Raw genomic sequence first — 24735 nt, 5'->3', positions numbered from 1 at the left:
TACGAGTGGCCTTTTCAGTTTGTATGGAAAAGTGGGCTTAAGAATTGGCTTCGTATCCTCGGATAATGGAAAATGCTTCATGGGCCAGTTCCACAAAGTTGATTTTGATTTCCAGAAAAGCAGCAAAAAAGGACTCGATCTTAAAACATAAGTGCCATGTATCATGAATGTATGTTCTCTTGATTACTATAACCTCGAGGAGGATTAACTGAGGACCAATGTTTTTACAGTATATTCTCTTCCATCGCTGCTTCAATGCACTGATGAGTAGCAATTATCTTACACTAGTACTAAAAGTACCCAATAGATCACACTGAAGGTACCAATATGTGTTACACTGAGTAGAATACATGTATTATTGATTCACAATCGCAAACATGATTTAACAACAGTCTTAAGTTTCCCACACAATTACAACATGATTAAATATTGCTTCACAAACCAGCTGATTCGATGACAGTCGCCATATCAAATCTCTTATTTCATACACAACCGAATTCAAATACTGCAACACATGCGCATAAAGATACATAAGCCTTGTAGTTTGTTCTTACTATTCTTGGGCAGTAAGGTGAACATCGATATCGTTGGAAACCTCGACTGCAAACTGGAGCAGCGTATGCGGGTCGGTAATATCGCCATGATGCTTCTCATACTCCATAGTCCAGTGCACGGAGCAGCCCTCACCTTTCGGAGTGGCTTGAATGGTGATCAAGAAGCTCTTGTAATGCTCCATAAGATCTCCCTCAATTACTCTTTAAGTCACCAAGTTTTTTTCCGCGTCTATGGCTTCAATTCTTTCCTTGGCAACTCTAGCTAGCTTTCCCATCTGCGTAATCATATATATAATGGTCAAAGATTGAATCATATTTGAAGAAGCTAGCTGTTGCCTTGGAAGATAGGCTAGATACTTACCATGGAAGTAATTCCAGTAGATGATAGTACCGACTGTTCCCCAGTCACCTTCATGTAAGTCACAGCCTTGAATGTTGTTGGAGCTGACATTGGAAATGTGGTGTGGTTTGTGGGTGAACATTTCGTGAAACTTTGCAGCAGAAGCCTTGATTTCTACATCCGTTTCTATCTTACCAGTCAAAGCCATTTTCACTAAAAACCTGCTTTGGAACTGAAAGAAACAATCAAATAGCAAGTTATAGGAACAAGCTAGTGCAGTAGTACTGATAATGTTGAAGAAAACTTCTCATTACCATACACTTATATAGAAGAGGGCATGAATTATATTAAGAATAAATCACATTATCAATATATTTCCACTGTTTTTTTCTTTGACCTCTTTTTTGATGATATTACCTGCCATGCATATAGAAATGTCGAGAACCAATGAGCCCACGAAACTTAGCTACCTTCTTTTCCGACAAAAACAACCAACCAGTGTCCAAGGACTTTTGATCTGTTTACCATTATGATTAAAAAGCAAAGAGTGAATGCATGAAAGAGATCATCTAAATGCCTGTTTATGAGAAGTATATATATACAGTTGGGGCTAATTTATTACTTGTTTTAAAGGTTTGTTGTTATTAATTTGAATGATGAGCGGTAATTCTTTTTGTAAAATCTACTAGCTAGCTAGTCTCTTGATTAATAGCTTAAGCTTTATCTCTTTCATGTATCTCTAAATAGTTGAAGTTCAACCAGATTGATTATAAGAACATCAGTCTTGCATGTGTTAAAAGGTAAAACTGTAATTTTCCAATTCAAGTTAGATATATATAGTATAAATATCTATACATGATGACAGCCCATAAGTACAATTGAAGCCTCTGTATTTCATTGCATTTTCCAGCGTCGTCTCTGTTTTTATGCTTTTCTTCATTTTTCATAGAACTCTTTCATGGTATCTGTTTGGCTCCAAAACCGGTTGGCGTGCAAACTGTCTCTTTTGAGCGTGTGTGCGGGCGTGCCAGCACCGTGGGGTGCAATCGTCAGGGGAGTCCCTTGACCTGACTTCTTCTTCAAGCGTTGTGGACGAGGAGAGCACCAACCTCGCCACAAGGTTCTTCTCTAGCCTTCCGAGAAAGGACTTCTTGCCTTACGGATAAGGACTTTGGATGTGATCTCTTTGCGTCACCGAATCGATACTCAACGTTGTAGGCTGAGCAGAGCAATCACTGGGAAGTTTGGAGAAAGCACGGGTTTTGCTAAAGCTTGACTTTAGCTTTGCTGGGTTGCGAGGGCGTTACCCTTGCTTCGCTTGTTGAGAGAGTCTCGGTGGCAGTAGTACTGGCAGTCGGCTCTTGGAGAGACTAGGACTGGAAGTACGGTCGCCGGGTTGATCTGGTGATGCTGACAGTCGGCTCTTGGAGAGACTAGGACTGGCGCGCGGTCACCGGGTTTCAACGAGGTTGAAGGTTTGCTCCGGGGAGGCTTTGTAATCGCTAGGATTGATTGATTTGAGAGAGGTCTCTCTTCTGTCCTTGAAACCTGGTATTTATACCTAGGGTTTCCACTGTTCCTTGCTATAGAAGGATTATTGATTGAAGTTTCCTATTCAATCTCTGCTACTTGACTCCAATAAGGTTTCGTTTTCCTCATGGATTATGGAATGGGCGAAGCTGTAACCCAAACCCAAGTAGGCTTATTTTTGGGCCGCAAGTATCGGCCCGCTGTGCTAAATCTACTAAAGGATCTTGCCAAAATTACTTTTGGGCTCAAACATTGCCCCCCAGGCCTCGAAATCAGGCCCGCGAAGATGTAACTGATTGAAGGGGACTAAAACGATACGCCGATTGCTTGAAACGATATCATTAATGAGGGTTGCGTCCTTTCTCTAGTGAAAACGCCTTTCTGTCGTATCGTTTCCCTCACAAAATTTCTTATTTAAAACCCGCAGCCATTTCAGACCTGTCACATCAGAAACTCTTTTAGTTCCTAAACCCAGAAACCCTCTTACTGCCAACACCCTCCTCACAGAAACCCAGAAATGGCTCTCCCAAAGAAGATTGTCATCGATGAAGAAGAAGAACTGAATGAACAGGCTGCCCACTCTTGGGGAACCAGCATCGGTGCCCGCATTCGCCTCCACACCAATATCCAGAGACCCCTACTCCTCCGATTCCCGAACCACCATGTCGGACTGGACCCAGCGCTGCGAGACTCTATTCCGACCGACGTCATCGCCTTCTATGGCCTGCCCGTTCGCCAGCCCATCCCAGTTCTCCGAAGAATTGCTGGGGATTTCAACAGTTGGGGTGCCCAGAATCATCGAGCAAATATAGGGCACTGGCCATCCTCTATCAGCGCGGCGGAGCTTTCCTGGTATCGCGAAGCACGAACACGAGATCTGGCTCTCTGGAACGCGGCAGGTATCACTCACACTATTGATCTCTGTTTTCGTCTCCCGCGCGGTGGCAATCGTTCACCGCTCGCTGCCTTTCTCTGTTTTTGGAACACCGCCACAAACACCTTTGATTTTCGATTTGGCCAAATGAGTATCACTTTACTAGACATTCTCACCATCACTGGCCTACCCATTGATGGCGAGCCTTATCTGCATGGCCAATTCGACTCTGTCACTTTTACTTCAACCATAGCCAAAACGGTCGCAGCGCTCACAGCGGTTCCTATCCACGGTGGCTGTCTTATTACCGCCGGGAGCACAATGCGACTGGTGGAATTGCTTTCTTAGAGTACTGGCTCTGTAAGTTCATCTTCTATACTTCCTCCTGTAAGCCCACTGGTGCTTGGACTCTTATGGCAACGGCCCTCTACAACGGCCGCCGTGTTGGGCTCGGACAACCTGTGTTGGGCGCCCTCTATCGCACTATGTACCAGGCCACCATGCATCCTTTCGAGACTAGCATCTCTGGCCCTTTTTGGATCCTTGACTTCTGGATTCAAACTTATTTTCCATATTTTCGTCGCGATGACATCCCGCTGCTCCCACCAGCTGACCAACTCTTGGGTCAATGGCTCAGCCGCGATGAAAAGTACTCATCTCCTCCTTACTCCGAGTGCTTTACATATCTGTACCTTCTGCATGAGATGCCCTACTGCGACCTAGTACTGGGTAGAAGATTCCCAGCTCCGCTTGAAAACGGATTCCTCCCTGGTGCTCCTTGCTACAGCGATCGCGCTCGCTTGGCTTTTCGCCACGCGATCTCCTGTTCAGACATTAGGATTGCTGCTGAAGAACTTAGTTATGAGCTTTACGCTCCTAACCATTTCGCTCGCCAATTCGGCCTTGTCCAATTAGTGCCATTCCCGCTGTATGATGCCTGGAACTACAACACCTCTTGGCGTAAATTTCGGCCCCTTTCTGGGCCTCCGCCAGTACAAAGCATGCTTGCAATGGTTGATCTTCCTGATTGGGCTAAGGATATAGATGTCATGGATGGAACTGAAGAAGGATATGAGGAATGGTGGGCGGAAGTTTCTGTCAATTGCTGGAGACAACCGTATGAAGAACTCTTCGCGACCATCTTTGAGGAACTGAGATATCACTATGCTGCTGACCTTGAGCTACTTGCTCGTTTTCCTGAAGACGCTGCACAACCTCCGCCTCCCCCTGAGCCAGCCCCGCAACCGGCGCGAGCCCCGCGCCAGGCCCAGGCTGGTATCGTAATTCGCGAGCCTCGTCGAGAGGTAAGCATATTAGTTTATATTTTATTCCCTCTTTCACTCTTCCCTTTTTCCTCAACCTTTGCTGCACCAGGGAAATGTGCCACCTTCTGGCAGTCGCGCAGTTAATACTTCCCCAGCCACTGGCCAGTCCGGGAAGCAAAAAACAGTAATAACGGAGCCTGAAGTAGAAGATTCCTCTTCCGACGAGGATGACCCGCAAACGGTAAGAACTTTCTTGTTTAAAAAACAAACAATGCTTTCTTTCCAAGTCAAGTCTAATCCTTTGACCCCGGCAGATCGCTGCTATCTTGGCCCGCAAGCGCAGTCGTTTTGACCCTCGAACTGATCCGTGGGCGGAAGATGAACCAATCGCTGATCGACTGGTAAGAAACTAAAAGTGCATATTGAAATCTCCTTTTATTCCGTGTGACCATATAACAATCCTCGTTTGTAGGTTCGTCATAGATCCTTAAGACAAACTGGGGAAGGCCCCTCAGCTGCTGGTGAAGGACATCTGCTTCGCAGGCCCAAGCGCCTAGTGGTTCCAATAATCCTCCACCTCTTGCCGACGTTGCAAACAATATGCAATTGGCCCCGATCCCAGTGCAGGTCATAGATGATAGCTCGCCTGAAGTTGAAGAGAGAATGCCTCTTTCAGATGCACCTCGTGAGGAACCAAACGCCACACCTGTCCTGGCACAGATAGCGCCTGATCCAATTCCTGGCGAGGTGGTTCAAGAACTCGTGCCGATAGCAGTCCTCCGCCAGTTTCCGGCTACAGAGGTACGTTTCTCCTTAACAAGCATGATGTCCTGATTCTTGCCTTATTCTTTGGGCATTCTAATAATTCCTCCTTAAAACCAGAATCTTGGTCCTGTCGAGGAAGTAGCTGTCGCTGTGGAAGTACTTGGCGCCAATCCCGCTGACCCAGCTGGTGAAGATGTAGTTAACCAAGAGCCTGCCCCCCATGCTCCTGAAGCAGGGGAAGGGGTGAACGTCGAACCGGTGCTGGAAGCGGTTCCTGTTGTGGAGCCTCTTGAGGCTCTTGCTGCTGCCGCCTCAAATCCACTGCCTGTGCCTCCTTCCAGATTGGACAGGCTAGCTCGCGTACTTGATGTGATTCCTCCCGGAGTTATAGATGAAGCCAGGGACGGACTTCACTGTCTTTTGAGTCCCGATATCTTGCTGCCTGGTGCATCCGTCCGAGCTCTGGAGTATTTGAGGGTTCTTCGTCGCGAGCACGCCATCACTGAGGACGAGTTCATTGAGATAGACGAACTGCTACAGAATCTCCCCCAGTGGCTTAATGAAAGAGTGGCCGCGACTGCGCAAGCCAGACAAGCCCAAACCCACTATCAGGGCCTCGCTCAACAAATGGACTCCTCTCGTGACTTTCTAGGAGATAGGGCTACCCTTGTTAGAGATTTGAAGCTCATGCAAAATCATCTCCGGTCCCAAGTCCAAGAGCTCCAGGCCCAATTGACTGCTGTGACGGCCCGGCTTGAGCATGAGGAGCCCTTGCTGGAGCAACCCCTAGCGGCCTCTGAAATAGTATCTCAGAACCTAGCTCAAGCTCGCGAGGCGGTCAGACAGGCGGAGCGAACCGCTGCCGATGCCAGTTTTCGCTTGGACCAGCATATACTTCGTTTAACTCATGCAGGCCGAAAACTTTAGGCCTCTAGTGTTAGGCCCATTTTGTATGAACAATATTATTATTCATAATTTAAATATTTAGCCCACTTTGCTTGGCCCAAATATATGCTCAAATTTTTAAGCAGTTCAGCGTTTAATTTGCCTTTATTGCTATTGAAGTTTGAAAAGATAATCTCAATGGAGCGGTTACCTCCTTGAAGACTGCCCTGCTTCCCACGCGTTTTCAATTACCTTCATTTCCGAGATCCTAGCATTCAATTCCATTGATACTCTTATTGATGGCGTTGAAAATACTTCAACTGTCCATCGCACGGTTGAGGCCACTGAGATTGGCCCTATAAATACTTGTACTTTGGAGAAGTGATAAACACAAGCAAATATGGCTTTCCCAGAGATAGTTTCACAAGCCTTACTTCTCTTCCTTCAGTTTCTGAAATCTTTTCCTCATGATCTCAACCTTAGCCTCAAATTCCTAGGCCTTATGGCTTAATCTCAAAACCTGGGTAGGTCTTATGGCCTAATCTCAGGTCCAGCCGCATGTCTTTGGTCTCTGGAAATCCAGATGGGATTCACCGGTTTCAGTTAGACTGAAGAACACGCGGCGCTCCTAACGCTGCAGAACAAGATTCTGAGGGATCCCTCTCCTCAGATTTCTCGCGTGGAGCAGGAGGGAGAAGGGCGGAAGGCCACTTTGAGGCCTATCGTTCTTCTTCCGCAGCCTACCTCCGGGGTCTGACTATCAGACTTCTGTTTTTCCCCTGGAGGTAGATGTGGTTGTGAGTCGCGCTCTCTCTGAAGACCATCTCCATCCCGGAGGATAATCAACTGGAAGGGTTACGATGGATTATTTCCTTCCCTCTTCCTCCGGTACAGATGATAGCAGCTGCGACTCAGATCAGAGAAGGGACGTGGGTGAAGAGAGGAAGAGCATGAGTGATCATAGCACAGCCCCTTGTCGCCACAAGATCCAGAAACTCATAGAAGATCTGCAATCCTTATGATTTTTTAAGCCACTTTTGGCCTTATAATTGTGAATGTAACCGTTTCGATTTGTACTGCTTTTGGCCGCAAAGCCACTTTATGAATGAATGTTTCTGAGTACTCCAAAAAATTGTTATAAAATAAGGCCTCATGTATAGGCCATCACGTATATTCTTAACACACATTGTCAAGGAAGAAAAAGTTACAACAAAAATAAAAGTTGAAATTGTAAATTGTTATAAAATAAGGCCTCAACTAAGGCCTGGATGTATAGAGTGTTGCCCCCCTAGTGTTCGTAGGTGAAGCAAAGACATGAGACTAAGGCCACAGGAAAAAGGCCTGAATATATATAGATGATGCGAGCCGATGAAGACTATGGTTGCCCCCCTGTCTGGGAAGAAGGTTGATCCGATGGATCCTCGAACTCCCAAACACTAGGGTAATATTTCTTCAGGAACTGCCCGTTAATGGGATTGCGATGGATGTCGCCATCCAAATCTTTAAGGTGAAAAGCCCCGCGTTCCATAATATGGTGAACAACAAAGGGTCCTTCCCATCGTGGAGTCCATTTACCGTGACCGGTCAATTTCTGGCCAAAGGGCAAAACAGCTTTCCAAACAAGGTCCCCCTCTTTGTAACTACGACCACGCGTCCTCTTATCATAGGCGCGGGCGATACGCTGTTTTTCCATCACTAAATTATCCAAAGCCGCTAAGCGCTGCTCGCTCAGATCTTCGTGTTCTTGCCACATCGCCTAGACATAATCTTCACCGATCAAGTGATGCTGATCTTGTACGCGTAAGGATTGAACGTTGATTTCCAAGGGTAAAACTGCATCATGGCCAAACATTAGTGTATAGGGAGTTGTAGAAATGGGATTCCGCTTGGAGGTGTGATAAGCCCATAGTGTCTCATACAACGTGCAGTGCCACTGGCGAGGGTTTTCAACTAGCATCTTCTTTAGCAGGGTAATAATAATCTTGTTACTGGCCTCCGCTTGACCATTGGACTGAGCATAATATGGAGTGCTGTGGATGAACTGGATGCCCAATTCGTTGACAAGTTTCTCTACCTCACCTCCCATGAATGCTGCCCCCTGTCTGAAACAAGCACTTCAGGGATACCAAACCTGCAGATGATGTTATGAAATATGAATTGGCGAATGGTGGCACTTGAAGCCTCTTTCAAAGGCTCAGCTTCGACCCACTTGGTGAAGAAATCAGTAGCGACGATGATGAACTTGTGTTGGAGAGAGGAGTGGGGGTGAATCATCCCAATCAAGTCCAATGCCCAGCCTCGTGCAGGCCAAGGTTTAATAATAGGGAATATTGAGAATGTGCTGGACTGGACCGTGCGCCTGACAGTCTTGGCATCCTTTGGCGAATGCGATACAATCCTTCAAAATGCTGGGCCAATAATACCCATGTCTCCTGATGAGCCAACGCATCTTAGGTCCCGCTTGATGGGCTCCACATACTCCTGTGTGTGCTTCGCGCATTAATCGCTTTGCTTCGCGGCCATAGACACACCGGAAGTCTATGACATCTTCCCCTCGTCATCGTAGCTCGTCACCCCTGAGGAAGTAATTTAAGGCAAGAAAGCGAGTCTTCCTGTCTGCTGTATGGTCTGGTTGTTTGAGGTAATCGATCAACGGAATGTGCCAATCGACGTCAATAGGCTCTAGGACCGCGACGACCGGATCATCATGCGGGTCAGGCCGCGCGAGCCAGGAAGGCAGTGTGCGGCGCTCGACTTTCAGAATGCACTCGCGAACCTCATACTTCAATGTAATGCCTGTAGCCAGTTGAGCGAGTTCATTGGCCGCGAAATTGCGCTCGCGAGGGATGTACTCCAAATCCGCGTCATCAAATTGATCCAGAAGCTCAATGGCACGGTTCAAATATGGTACGAGCAAACAGCTTGCACACCTGCATTTCTCTTGAAGCTGATTTATCACGAGCAAAGAGTCGCCGCGTACCTGAACATCTCTTACTCCCAATTCTAGTAAGACTTCTAGGCCAATAATAAGGGCCTCATACTCTGCTTGGTTGTTTGTACACTTAAACTCTAATTGGAAAGAGTAAGAGAAACGATCGCCCGCTGGGTTCTCCAGAACAATCCCTGCCCCTGCTAATGTTTCAGTTCTTGAGCCATCAAAAAATAATACCCAGGGTTGCAAGGAGACTGTGGCTTGATACCATATGGCGTACTCTGGAATGCGCGCCAAATCTGGTCTAGTGGTAGTTGCGGTCGCTATCTCTAACTCCTTCACTGTGGGGATATCCAACATAGGGTGATGTGCCAGAAAGTCTGCGATGGCCTATCCCTTTACTGCTTTCTGGGGAACGTATTGTAGCGAGAACTCGGACAGGGCCAATACCCACTTGCCAATGCGGCCTCTCAGAATAGGTCGCGACAGCATGTACTTGACCAGGTCGGTTTGAGCGATGATGCAAATAGTAAAGGATAATATGTAGTGTCGCAACTTGCATGCTGAGAAGTACAATGTAAGACACAGCTTTTCCATAGGAGTATGCCTTGTTTTGCAATCTGTAAGTGTCCTACTGAGGTAGAAAATGGCGTGCTCGACGCCTTCCGCATCATCCTGGGCGAGTAGGCTGCCAATGGAAGCCTCAGCTGCTGAAATATATAGCTTCAATGGAAATCCAGTTCTCGGGGGAACAAGCACTGGCGGGCTCGCTAGGTAGGCCTTGATTATGTCGAAAGTCTCTTGATGTTTAGGCTCCCAGACAAACTCATTCTGACCCTGCAGCTTCATCAATGGAGAGAAGGGCTGGATTTTACCTGCAGAGTTAGAGATGAAACGTCTCAGAAAGTTGATCTTACCCAGCAAACGCTGCAATTCCTTTTTCGTTCGCGGAGGGGATGCATTGATGACTGCGCGTGCCTTGTCTTCAGGGACCTCAATTCCTCTCTGATGGACAATGAATCCCAGAAAGTCTCCTGCTTGAACTCCGAAAACGCATTTAGCGGGATTCATCTTGAGCTTGTGTTGCCGCATGCGCTCGAATACTTTTCTGAGATCTGTGATGTGGTCTCCTCTCTTCTGAGATTTCACAACTACGTCATCGATGTAAACCTATAAAATCTTCCCCAGGATGTCATGGAAGATCAGGTTCATGGCTCTTTGATACGTTGCTCCAGCATTCTTCAGTCCAAAAGGCATAACCACATATTCAAAAACGCCCGCGAACCCAGGACACCGGAAAGCGGTTTTATGTCTATCTTCTTCTGCGACCGGAATCTGGTGATACCCTGCGGTGCCGTCCATAAAGGACAACAATTCGTGTCCTGCGACGGCGTCGACTAACATATCCGCGACCGGCATGGGGTAGACATCTTTAGGTGTAGCAATATTAAGATCTCTGTAGTCTACGCAGACCCTCATCTTGCCATTCTTCTTGCGAACAGGCACTATATTAGATAGCCACTGATTGTATTTGGCTACCTTGATAATGCCTGATTTATGCATTTTTTCGACTTCCTCCTTGACGAGGACTTGGGTTTCTGAATTCATTCTTCGTGGCTCTTGTTTCACAGGCCTCTTGTCAGGGAGTGTTGGCAGTTGATGGCAAACCAAGTCTGGTGACAGGCCGGGCATGTCTTCATACTTCTCCGCGAAGCAGTCTTTGAATTCTAGTAATAAGTCAATGAGCCTCTGTTTCTCGCTAGGCTCTAAGTAAACGCTGATAACCACTTCCATAGGTTCATCTGCTGTTCCAAGATTGACCTTCTCGGTAGGATCTCTGACCTTAGGAGGTGTATAGTCCAGCGTTGCCGGAGCGAGCTGAATATCTACCTCATCTTCTTGTTCCTGATCAGAGAGTGCTTCATTGACGGCCTCTAAGGTCGCGATTCGATCATAGGCCTCTTTTTCCACTAAGTACGATGATAGTCTTTCGTACAGCGAGTGGAAGGCCTCTATCCCTTCCTCTGGAAGGTCGTAATCCATTAATAGTTTAAGGGTTTGGGCACAGCCTGGCCAGGCCTTTCCAAGCCTTCTTTTGCGAGCGTAAGCCCCCACTGTGCCAATTCAGAGGCCGTCACCCCTGTGGGGCGGCCTTTGTCATCGATGCCACTGACCTGCAATGGAGTGATAGGCTCCAAATAGTACCTGGCATCTACATAATTCGCGGAAACTGGGAATGGACAAGGATCCGCTTTAATCACCTCCGCTTTATCTGTCTCCCTGTTCCACATAACTAGTTCCTGGTGGAGAGTTGACGGAACACAGTAACTCCGATGGATCCAGTCTCTGCCCAGAATAGCACTGTAGGCCGCATAACAATCTGTCACAAAGAAAGCATAAACTCCCTCTGCAGGGCCAACCTTGATGCGTAAGAAAAGTAATCCCAGGGTCTTTGTTACAGTCCCCGCGAAGTTCTTGAGCGTGAGGGACGTAGACTGGATTTTCTCTTTCTTGATTCCGAGCAAGTGCATGGTCCTGGTAGTGATGACATTAACGGCAACTCCGGTATCAACCATGATCATGCTAACTCTGGTGTCGCCAACTTCTGCTGTGATATATAGAGGTCTCATGTGTTGGACCAGAGCAGGTGTTGGCCTGGTGAAGCTCATGAAGAACTCTTTGCTGTGAGCATCCTCCATTTCAAGAAAGACAGCCTCTTCCACAGGTATCGTGACCGCCGATGTGATCTGCAAGTGTTGTGCACTACTTTCTTCAGCTTCTACGCAGTCCTGAGCGGTGACCGGTAGTGCATACCGCACGGGGAGCACGTAAACCATGTTGCAAGATGTGTCAGTCATATCTGTCTCTTCCATGTCATCTTCCAGGTTAAGCTTGGGTTCGTTGACAGGGGTGTCAGTGTTGAATTGCTTAGCCAACCGGTCTACCAACGACTCCTCTGTAAGGCCTTTTACCTCACACTGCTTGTGTTCTTGTATCACGGGAGCCTGCTTGGGGGAGTCTGACTTCGGTTCCCTTGCTATGCTTATCTCTAAGGGAGCGACTACTACACTCTGGACCCTTTTTGGTCTCCACTCTAAAGTATCGGTAGTCTTGTCCTTGCCCCCCAGTCTCTCAAAAACAGAAGATTTAGCTTCTGGTTCTTCGCGAAACAACCTGCGCCTGACATGTGGTCGCCGAGTCGGCGAACTCTCCTTTCGAGCTAGCGGAGATGTTCTCTCTTCAGTGATCCTGCAAAAAACACTGGGCTTAGATGCCCCTGTTGCTGAGCTCGCTTGTTTTTGAAGGCCGCGGGGAGCCATTAATGGCTTAGCAGCTAATGCCACCATCTCCTTCTGATACTGCTAAGGTGATTTGACCAATTGCGAAGGCTTGATCAGGCCCTGGTCCAGAGCCTCTAGCGCGCGCTTGGCTTCCCCAAACCTGTGCTGCAGTTTCCTCTTCTTGGAAGGGCTTATTTCCACTGCCTTCCCCTTTTCCCTGGTGTACCATTTTCCTTCGTTGATGGTGGCGGCTGGAGCAGGCGGGATATAGGGCTTGGTCAGAATGTCCTTGTGATTGTTCGTAGCCTTCTCCTCTTGTTTCTGATCAACCGCAGCCGCTTTGAGTTTCTTGAATAAATTGGAATCCTTTGGGGATGGTGGTGACTCCATTTTCTCTTTTTCTCTTGGGCTAGAAGGTTGATAGTTTCGCAATGGCGAGGCCCACTTGATGGGCGGGAGAGAGCCAAAACGAAATGTCTGCTCGACCTCTTCATGTGACACTTGGATGCCACACTCTTCTTTGCATCGCGAGCATAGGACCAGGGGTGAGGCTTTTCCAACTGGTTTAGCTTTCTTCTTTGCAGGGGTCTCATCCTCGGCAGACTTTCCTTCTCGCCCCTTTGTACTCAAATCCAAGGTTGGTTTCCTCTGGTTCTGCTTGGCCCAGTTCACATCGACCATATTGATCCCAGTGTCAGGAAAAGGGTTCAAGTCTATGAGCGCTGCCGCCGTTACTAGAGCTTCCACCTGCAAACTGCCATTATTAAGCCATACCTGAATCTGGTCTTTGAGCTTCACACAGTCCGCGGTATTGTGATTCCACAAGTTGTGGAATTTGCAGTACTTCTTCCCTTTCAGCTGGTCTGGTCGAGGAAAAGGTCCAAAGTCGGTCTTCACCATCTTCGCGGCGATCATCTCATCCAGAATCTCATGTGCCTTATTGGCATCATACGTATATGTCGCGAATTCAGGTTTGGTGAAGGCCATCGATTTGAGCTTGACAGGTTCCTTGGAAATTTTTAGTTGCTTCAGGGCTGGATTCTTCCTCCTGGTTAGTTCATAAGCAGCGATATCATTCTCCTCTTCCTCATCGTCATCTTGAACCACTTCTTCACTGTGGTGATGGTAGTAAGGGTCATAAGTAACCGGCTGGTAGCTCAGGGCCGCTACGGTGCGATGTTTTCCTGGTACATATGTCCCTTTGGACGCATTCTTCCTTACGTCAGTTTCTCTGAGGAGATGTTCAAAGCTGCCCACCTCTGTGATGAGTTCTCCCATTGACTGGATCATGCTGCCATGTTGCTTCTTTCGCTGACGAGGTTCCAAACCCTTGACCGCCAGCTTGACTAACTCTTTCTCAGGCAGGATGACGTTCGGCTTGGCTTTTTGAATTTGGAAGCGCTGAAGATAGGCCATAGCGGACTCTGTAGGCTGTTGGGCCATCTGAGTGAGAGAAGCCAAGTCAACCTCAGGCTCAATGGCTCGGAAGGTTTCTCGAAAAAGCTTTTCCATTGAGGGCCAATTCGCCACTGTTCCTGGTCGAAGTTTGGAAAACCACCTAAAGGCAGCTCCCGAAAGAGAAGTGCCAAAGATCCTGCATTTGAGGATATCATCATTCTGGTACTGGCCACATTGCACCCTAAACCTGGCCAGATGAGTGGCCGCATTCTCGGTGTCTTCCCCTAAAAAAGTAGAAAATATGATATTTTTATAACCCCTGGGAAAGGGCGCGAGCATTATATGCGGCGGGAAAGGTCCCTCATAGACCCCATCCATTTGGGCCCTAGGATTAGCCAGCCTGATTATCTCCTCTACATCTTCACGTCTTACATATTCTGGGCCCGGAGGAGGAGGAAGGGGTGTTGCCACAGTATGGCGAGCAGCCTGCAAGGGTATTGCTTGGTTTACAGTCGCTGTCCCTTCTCCTACATGTACAACGCGGGTTGTAGCTGGTTGCTGAAGAGTCACTGCTGGTATAGGCATCTCTTTTGTCAAGGCTGTTATTTTAATCGGGTTACCAGCCTGGTCAATCCCATAATAGCTTCCTGGCAGTTCTTGGTATACGTTTTCTGCCCCGTCGCTGTCGTATTGAACGAATGTGGTAGAGCCGAACGAAGTTCCACCAACTTTTGATGCCTGATGCTTCTGTCTGGTGGTCTGTTCGCTGACAAGGAGGCGTTTTCTTTGCTGCCGCCGATAACCAAAGCTTGCTCTTTATTTTTCAGTGGTGTAGCAGCAACGGTTGTGGAAGGTGTAGCGGTATTGTTGCTAACCTTCTCTCGCTGATTCGGCGGCACGTACTTGCCTGAACCAGACGGCTGGCCAAGGGAGCCAAGGATAGCGTTAGGATCCCCTAAAGCTTTGTTCAACACTTCTCTTGCCTGGTTCAATTCGGCTCTTTGCATGGCCACCTCGGTTGCGAGGTTAGCACCATCCTTGCGAAGACCTGCCATAACTGACGCAGTCTGCTTGGTTTGGTTCGTGATAGCCTCCATGATTTCTTTCTGGCACTGATTTTGCTTACTAGCGATACCTGTGGCATGAGCCCTTACTGCATTCTCTGATTGTGCAATTTGTTTCCTAGTATCCTCTGCATGTCGGGTAATGCGCTGGTCTAGTTCGCGTATGAGCTGGTCTGTTTTCGCGGTTTCCCTTTCAAAATCAGCGGCTATCTTCTTGCGATGATTTTCAATATTCTCCATGATGATCGCGAACCTTACCTCGGAGGTCGCTCCCTCTGGAATAGGCTTCGCCACGAAAGCCTCCCTTTCTCCACTTTCCACTGTATTGGAGACAGCGGTAGTGATAACCGGCTCACTGGCCTGATTAATAGTGACACTCTGACCCTCAGTAGCGGTCGGGTGATTCTCTTCCCGTTCAGTTGACATATCGGATGATTGGGAAGGACGAGAAAATCTTTGAGTCACTTGTTCTTCAGAAAGACCACGACAGTCCACGCGAGAACGCGGTCTGTAACTAGAGGTCTTATGCTTTGAGCAGTTAGCGTAAACCTTTTGGTAAGGGTTTTCGCTCGACTTCCCAATGGCTACGTTCACGAAGAGACACTATTGGCGTCCCACTGGGCGTGCCAAAATGTTTGGCTCCAAAACCGGATGGCGTGCAAATTGTCTCTTTTGAGCGTGTGCGCCGGCGTGCCAGCACCGTGGGGTGCAGTCGTCAGGGGAGTCCCTTGACCTGACTTCTTCTTCAAGCGTTGTGGACGAGGAGAGCACCAACCTCGCCACAAGGTTCTTCTCTAGCCTTCCGAGAAAGGACTTCTTGCCTTACGGATAAGGACTTTGGATGTGATCTCTTCGAGTCACCGAATCGATACTCAACGTTGTAGGCTGAGCAGAGCAATCACTGGGAAGTTTGGAGAAAGCACGGGTTTTGCTAAAGCGTGACTTTAGCTTCGCTGGGTTGCGAGGGCGTTACCCTTGCTTCACTGGTTGAGAGAGTCTCGGTGGTAGTAGTACTGGCAGTCGGCTCTTGGAGAGACTAGGACTGGCGCGCGGTCACCGGGTTTCAACGAGGTTGAAGGTTTTCTCCGGGGAGGCTTTGTAATCACTGAGATTGATTGATTTGAGAGAGGTCTCTCTTCTGTCCTTGAAACCTGGTATTTATACCTAGGGTTTCGACTGTTCCTTGCTATAGAAGGATTATTGATTGAAGTTTCCTATTCAATCTCTGCTACTTGACTCCAACAAGGTTTCGTTTTCCTCATGGATTATGGAATGGGCGAAGCTGTAACCCAAACCCAAGTAGGCTTATTTTTGGGCCGCATGTATCGGCCTGATGTGCTAAATCCACTAAAGGATCTTGCCAAAATTACTTTTGGGCTCAAACAGTATCAGAGCCAGGTTCTGATCGGGACCAGACTTCATCATCAAAGTACTGGAATCATAGTTTATAGGCTCTGGATCCTGATAAGCATCTCGCTGTATTCGTTGTGGGGCTAAGCAATGGTTTTCGATGCTTTTGCTGCTGTCTAATCAAGATTCCATTCAAGCTCTCATCTCGCACTGTGAGATTTTGGTGCTTTCAAGAGGTTGGATGCTAAATTTTGGTTCAGTCATTTCGTTGAACACATCATCTGCATCCTATATTTTCTTCAAGAGTTGGAGTTTTTCTTGAATTGATCTTCTTCGAGTTCAAGGATTTGATCATTCTAAGTTCCTCTGGTTTTTATGCGCTCGAATTTTGGTATCTTCTTTACTCTACCTGAATCTAGGTTAACTATTCTTGAAAATTACATGTTATTTGGACGTTCTGTGGTGCTCTTATCTATCTTCACTTTTTTGTTGGGCGAGTATCTCTCAGAATTTTGCATATGAAATCCCACGAAGGGTGTTGAATATACTTGTTATACTTGGTGGAACCTCTGATATTTGCTTTGCTAATCATATACATATCCGGCGAATGATTATCTCTACATCTTTGTATGTTTGAAGACGTAAATCCCACAATGGGTCATATATACATCATTGTTGTTTACTCTGGTCTATAATCTACAATTTAGCTTGAGCAGAATTTTATTCTTGGGGGAATGAGAAACAAAGTTGAAAAAGAAGAACTGAACTGTGAAGGTCGGTGAGTCTCTGTCAGGTTCTTTTACAATTCTGTGCTGCCTTATATCATGGATAACAGTACTGTGTTACAAAATTGATTACTGTCCAATTTATACAATCTAATCACAGTTCGATTAGACGACTCTAACTATGTAACTTGGAGATTTCTGGTAGAGACAATGTTTGCAGGTTGTGGCCTCATTAGATATATCGATGGATCATTCCCTCATCCACCACAACACATTATTACAGAAGAAGGTGGGGTTATGTCTGATATGACAAAGGAGTACGTGGACTGGGTGCAAAATGATTCTGCCGTTATGTCTATACTTGCAGCTACTCTGTCTAATGATGTACTTTCCTTTATTGTTGGAAGTAAGACTTCTAGGGAAATTTGGTATCGACTTAAGGAGAAATATGCTAGTGCATCGGCGTATAACATAATGACTTTGAAGACCTCCTTATACAACATCCAAAAAGGCTCAGACTCTATTGACAGGTATTTACTTCGAGTTAAGTTACTATGTGATCAGCTTGCTACTGTAGGAATTTATCTGGCGGATGAGGATATAATAGTCTCAGTTCTTCATGGTTTGCCAGCAGAGTTTGCTACCATAAAAACTATAATAAGAATCAAAACACTTAGATCCTCTGTTTCAATGGAAGAATTGAGATCTCTTTTGTTAATTGCTGAAGATGAGATTAATCAAACTGTGATGTCCATGTCTTTGTCCTCCAAGACTGCTATGGCTGCATTTGGTGATACTTCCAGAGCTCAAGCTACTAATGCCGCATGTGTCTCTAGTGATATGATGTTTACAAGTAGTATTGCGTTTCCTACTTCTGAGTATATGATGAGAAGAGCATCTTCTAATGACTTAAATTGTGGTTCCATGGTGATTGAAAATGAGAGTGCTAAGCAATTGGTTACAGAAGAATGTGTTCAAAAAGAAGAAGCAGAAGTTGCAAGTTTTGTTGTCAAAGAAGAGTCCGATGATAACTCAACTTCTGATTCCACTGTGGCTGAAAGTCAGAGTGTTGAGCAACTGATTCCAGAAGATTGTGCTTATGAAGACATTCAAATTCCTCAAGATTCGAAGAAGAAACAAGCTGGAGAAGACTCTTATTCAGATAAAGAGGAGCAATGAACTCTTAAGAACATGTTTTTCTGGATGAGAAAGTTGCTTCTAATAAAGATAAGTTTCTACAAGAAAAGAAATCTACTTCTTTTGTTGTAATAGAATCTACTTCTGATTCTGTCTCAGGTTCTGTTCGATCCCTGAGCTTTCATTTATGAGTCCTCTTATGAGTTCTCTTGGCAACAAAAGTGATAATGCAACCAACTCAAGAACAGAAGCTCAGGCACCTTTTATGACATCTGAGCAGGTTCAAGAGTACAATCAAGGAAAGCAAACATTTGTTGCAAAGTCAACAAGGAGTGAAAAGCAAAGGAATGATGAATTGCCATTTTACAAATGCAAAAATATCGAATCTGGTTTATCTCTTGATAATGCTTTCAGGAGGGAATATCACCAAGATTTTCATGATCAAGGTGTAAGAGGTGAACAACACGAGATTATGATTACAAGCCTCAATCTCTACTTGGAGCTTATCCGATACAAGGCTCTTGGCAGCTATCCACTCCTTCATATCCAACTAAACTACATTGTAGGCAGGCCTCTTATCCTTTGAAGCTATGTCAATCACTGCCGCTCATTGATCCTGGTTGAAACCAATATTATAGATTATTGTACTGCTGAAGTCTTTAGCCATTTTCTAATACAATCTGATGGTAGCTTCTCTCCCATCAGCTTGAGGGAGGGTGTTAAGGGTAAAACTGTAATTTTTCAATTCAAGTTAGATATATATAGTATAAATATCTGTACATGATGACAACCCATAAGTACAATTGAAGCCTCTGTATTCCATTGGGTTTTCCAGCGTCGTCTCTGTTCTTCTGCTTTTCTTCATTTTTCATAGAACTCTTTCAGCATGTGCTGAATTTCTGTTTGAAATTCAACCTGCTAAAAGTCTCAACTAATAACAGTCCAGCAATTGATATGGTAATTTTTTTTATACGATTAGAGGACATCTCAGATTTAAGTCTCATGTTCTCAAGAGTTTGAAGTGTGTCTCACGTTGAAAAACTAAAATTTTACATATAGAAGAACTTAAAAGATCTCATATATCTTCACTTATTGCTGCTTTGTCACATTTCGGGTTCTACATCCATTTTAACGTATTTGGCTGGAGTTGCACTTCCTGTTCACTCCGATTAGTTCTGAGTTGAATGTCAATGTAACGTGATGGGATTCACTTTGTATGCACATTCAATGACATTTTTGAAAAAACAAAATTGAATGTGGATAATAATAATTATCAAAATGATTGCACTTGGCCGGGGAGACAGAAAATTAAATGCCTAACAATTATCCTGTGCGTCATGCATGATGATATTAGGTTAGTAAATATTTTACCTATATATCGCCACTATGGTAATGAGATATAATGTCAGCTGAAATATACAGATTTGCAGTTCACTTAATTAAGAACGCAGTTCACTTAATTAAGAACTTGCTTCGCAGAAGACATGTTTGGATATGGATTAATATATAAGATATTTGCAGTCCAGCTGATACGATATATACCAGCTAGCTGGGCGCTGAGATGCTGAAGTTCACTATATATCTTGCTGCGTTTTCAATTACAACAGGATATACGTACGTAAAGATTATTATTGACAATTAGGCTCATCATTAGTCATACCGTTGGTTTTTGAGCATATTAAGCCTAATCTATCATTGAAGGTCACAGTATTTGAAAGAATAGCAGACATTAGGATAAGATCTTCTAGAAGTACTTTCCACTTTCGTGCAAGTTTTCAAGGTGATGCCTTTCAGAATTTTGCTGGATAATATATATTTGAGTTCTGATAAATTTAAATGTGCCAATAATTGAGAAAATGAGTGGTTGGGGTGGGTGGCCAATCAATCGAATCTTCAACATGTACTTAAAATATAAGGAGAGATTCGAAGTACCGATGTGCACTTACACTAACAGGAGTACGTGGATTGTTGGATAACATCATTTGCAATTTTTGGTTATTAGAAAAAAAAAATTGACAACAAATATCAAGGACTGAGATTATCTAACAAGTGGTGAGTCACTTTTTGGCCCTTCCATTAAGGGATCCCTTCTTCTTTTTTATCATTTTAAGGGGTCTCTTGTAGGACTCACTTTTCGATTATATAACTATATCAACATCTCCATATTTTAATTTTTAGGTCTCTATGAGTAGATCACTTATGCAAATTTTTAGCCTAATTGATAATCATTAACGTTTTCATAATCATGATTTACCATTATGAACATGAATGGTTCAGATTGGACAGAATCTGTTTGTCCATTGATTTGATCTAGTGAATGAATCAATAAACCCTACTAAATGAATCATCTTCTCTAATGACTTGGAAGGATCTCATAGTCTAGCGAAGACCAAAACATCTCAAATAGCCTCTGTTTGTTTCTTTAATCTAATTGATGTAAGCTTGCTAGCATCAAACGCCTACAAGAGTGGAATAGTTTTCTATTAACATTGGAGTAACTAAAGCTTTTATCAAGAATTCTTTTTTCTTTTTAATTGAATCACATTCAAGAAAACCCAAACAATTCTGTAAATCCAAACATGAATTTCCAATTAATAGAATTGATCCCAGAAACTGATGCCTAAAAAATAGAGAAGTCATGTATCAGAGAAACGGATGCCCAGAAACTTCTTGATTTTGAAATAGAAGATTGAAAGCCAAAAAAGAAGGACATGTAAGTGAGAGATAGTAGGAGAGAAGTCTAGAGGAAATTAGTACCAAACTACCAACCCAGAAAAATAAGAAAAAAGAAAGAAAAAAAATTCTTCTATGTTGAGCTTCAATGTTAATTAGGATGGACTGAAATTTGAAGGAACTACATACCATTTGAGATGAGTCTGGTTTTTTTATTGCTCTGCCTCTAGAAAAAGACCGGGATCGAACTGGCAACTATGTAGTAGAACATCGACCTACGGGTTCAGCTATCCCTCTATCCGCTGGAGGAAAACATCCTAATCGAGAAACATTTTGAGAGAATCGCCGACGTTCGGTTAAAGCATTTAGACTTGGCACAGTCTATGACCTATAGCACGAATTTGACTCTTCTGTATCATTCAAGAGGAGTAGAAAAGATGATATGGGTGGGACACATATATGAACTTTCAACTCGTAGAATTTTTTTTAAATGAGCAAGCGGCTAACACTTTGTTTGGTTCGCATTTTGCAAGTTCATGGACGTTCGCCTATCTCTCTCTCTCTCTCTCTCTCTCTCTCTCTCTCTCTCTCTCTCTCTCTCTCTCTCTCTCTATATATATATATATATATATATATATATATATATATAGATCTTATCTAAAGTGAGGTCTTGCTTTGAAATTTCAGAGTGATGTTAGGATTTATGGTCACTTTTCAGTCGCATATCCACATCTCAACCGTTCAGTTTCTAGGTATTAATGTATAGATCATCTTTGTAAAATTTCAGCCAAATTGATGGTCATTAAAACATTGATAACTGCCTTCAAGCTAGTACAGTTCAGGTTAAACAAATTCAGTTCGTCAATTGGTTTAAGCAAGTTAAATACCTTAAAGACCATCAATTCTGTTTTCAATCTTATCCGCCATTCTTCCATCTTTGTTTTTCTCTCTCGATCTTATTCCTGTAATAAACTTCCCATCCACTTACCGGTCTCCCTTTCTATTTTTCCATATCTTTTCCGCCCAACCCGAATCACAATCATTATCAATCCGCTCTTTAATTTACGAAAGTATAAAAACTTGTCTTGCAGTATTGATGAAAACAAAACCGGAACAAATAATAACCATCTATTTATCCAATATAGTTGCAGAGAAACAAACAGGGAAGAGATGAGATTGAAGAAAAACTAAAAAGACGAGAAAGAGACGTCTTTGGTCAGTGTTTTTATGTTAAGCAAACGCCGTTTGCCTTGAAGTTGGCTTTGTTAGTGGGCTTTCATGATGATGCATGTATTACTAGACACTGGTTAAGTTGGCATGGAATTATCACCAGGAGGCGACATAAATTTTGAAACGAGGCCACCGTCAAACCTTGATTTACCTTGCAAAGTTTCTTCATGTATCTTAATGGAATTTCTAGTCTAGTAGACAGAAAAATTGTCATAAACTATTAAGAATTTTTGCAAATGGGATAATTTTCGGGAATAACAGCTGATTCTGTATGCCTTTGTATTCCTTTAATCAACAGAATGTGCCCCTCTTTTATTTTTCTTGAATCCTGAAGTTATGAACCCTCAACCTTATTTTGATTGTACGTTGTTAATTTGAAACTTATTGTCCTGATAAAAAGCTAATCTAATTAGTAATTAAGTTTTGACTGGTACAGTCATCTTCATTCCATTAAAAACTTTTCATGCATGCTTAATTACTGCCATGTTGTAATGTGATTACATGACAGATCGTGAGGGTTAATTACATAGCTGTACAAATGAACACCTATTGCCAGCCCCAAAATATAATACATTAAAGATATATCGTACATATGAGAGAATTGAAGCAAAATAAGCTGGTAGATGAAGCTCACACAGATTATATCCAAGTACTAGCATGAATCACAATCAAACATGGCTGTGGCACTGGTCAGGCCAGTAAGCCAGTCTCCAGATATTTTATTTATAGATACTCACAGGAGAGTACGTAGTAATTAACTGCACGCGCGCACATATATATAGCAGTAAGTTCGCCTTACATACTTAGGTGCTTAGGTGAGAACATATATCTTTGGTGATATCAACTACCAACTGGAGCAGTGTATGAGGGTCTTCAACATCGCCGTGCACCTTCTCATATTCAAACGTCCAGTGCACAGTGCATCCCTCACCTTTTGGAGAGGCTTCAATGGTGACCTTGAAGCTCTTGTAATGCTCCAGAAGGTCCCCTTCCACCACTTTCAGAGTGATCGAGTTGTTTTCGTCGTCTATGGCCTCAAACACCTCCTTGGCAACTTTAGTTTTGCCATCTACAGGAATCAATATGGCCCATTATCAGAAGACGAATTCATTTGGACAGATACACACACACACACGGTAACTTTAAAAACCTAAACATTAATATTTACCGTGGACATAGTTCCAGTGGATGATAGAACCCACAGTTCCCCATTCACCTTCATGAAGATTACACTCCTTAATTTTGTCAGAGCTGATGTTGCTCAGATGGTGTGGTCTTCTGGTGAAGAACTCGTGGAACTTGGCAGCAGAAGCCTTGAGTTCAACATCGGCTTCCACCTTTCCATAATCAGAAGACATTTTTCACAAAATTAACTGAAAACACAACAAATAATTGAATGTACAGGAGGAAATGTGGTTCGAGTGTGTTGTGGAAAAATACTTCGGCCCTTACACCCTTATATAGAAGAGAGGTGAGTAGTATCAGTGGACGAATTCAATCAGATTATTTTCATTTTCTACTATTTGTTCCTCAAATTTCAAACACGCAAATCTCGCTTCTATAAAAATTAGTTTTATATTTCTGTGGCCAACTATTTAACTGGTACAAAATAATAAATATTTGAGTAATGCAAGTCTATATCTCAACAATAGAGTCCATGAGCACCAACAACGAGTAATCAATAGGCAGGATATGGAGTAGGACACTGTGATAACAAAACTTCGGCCCCAGTAGCAAATATTATTGAAACATATATGAGGTGAGATTTAGGTGAAATTCAATGATTAATTCAACTAGAATTATTTTATAGGTTTAGTCTTTAATAATTATAATAATTGTACTCATTTTAGAGCAAACGAAATTGTAGGGCTCTTAATCATTTATTAAATTTGGGCTCAACAAATGGCCACTTACTCCACTAAAATTTTTTATGTGTCTACTTACCCGATTTAAATGTAAAAAGACAAGTTTGCCCTTTAAATAATTAAAAAGTCAATGGAGACTTCGTCGGACTCCAGTCACCGGTCACCGGAGGTTTCCAAAGAGGTCGCCGGAGACTTTTATTACCCCCCAATAAATTTATTGGGGGCAATAAAATGTTTATTGGGTATTATTGGGGGCAATAAAGTTTATTGGGAGGTAATAAAATGTTTATTGGGTATTATTGGGGAGCAATAAAAAATTTATTGGGGAGTAATATAATAGGACGTGGGACTCTGGTCACAGGTCCGGAGGTTGCCGGAAGTTCGCAAAGAGGTTGTCGGAGGCTTTTATTATCCCCCAATAAATTTTTATTGAGGGACAATAAAAAGTTTAATAGGGGCAATAAAGTATATTTGGGGGCAATAAAAAGTATATTTGGTATTATTGGGGGGTAATAAAAAGTTTATTAGGGGCAATAAAACTGGACACCGGTCACCAAATTTTGGTAGTCAGTGACTGGATTCCGGCGACCGGTGATCGGATTCCGGCAGACAACGATCAGAGTCCTGTGAAGTCTCTCTCTCTCTTTCTAAGTGACAAAGGGAGAGAAGCCAAAATTGTTTGAAAAATAAACAAAAATTAATAAAAAATATCTTAATTGGGTATTAAGGCAAAAAAGATGTAATTTATTGGGTAAGTGGGCAATCTTATAAAATGTTTGGATAAATGGGGTTATTGTAGCTCAAATTTGGGTAAATGGACATTTTTAAGAAATTGTAACCCACGGTTTACCTTCCACAATTCATTTT

The 24735-nt window shown here is 43.8% G+C and overlaps 1 long non-coding RNA gene and 1 pseudogene across 1 annotated transcript; both read right to left on the bottom strand.

The window, feature by feature from the left end:
- Positions 1-553: 553 nt before the first annotated feature.
- On the bottom strand, positions 554-23459 carry LOC112198571 (annotated as a pseudogene).
- Positions 18264-21196, bottom strand: LOC121052502. Its single transcript, XR_005809264.1, has 2 exons — positions 20963-21196; positions 18264-18716 (listed from the first exon to the last, which is right to left on the bottom strand). It is a non-coding gene; the product is annotated as an uncharacterized LOC121052502 (long non-coding RNA).
- Positions 23460-24735: the final 1276 nt, after the last annotated feature.

Source organism: Rosa chinensis, chromosome 4 (genome assembly GCF_002994745.2).
Source record: "Rosa chinensis cultivar Old Blush chromosome 4, RchiOBHm-V2, whole genome shotgun sequence".
NCBI classification, from domain to species: Eukaryota; Viridiplantae; Streptophyta; class Magnoliopsida; order Rosales; family Rosaceae; genus Rosa; species Rosa chinensis.
The sequence above is the reverse complement of the archived record's forward strand: the minus strand, read 5'-3'. Positions and strand labels throughout refer to the sequence as shown.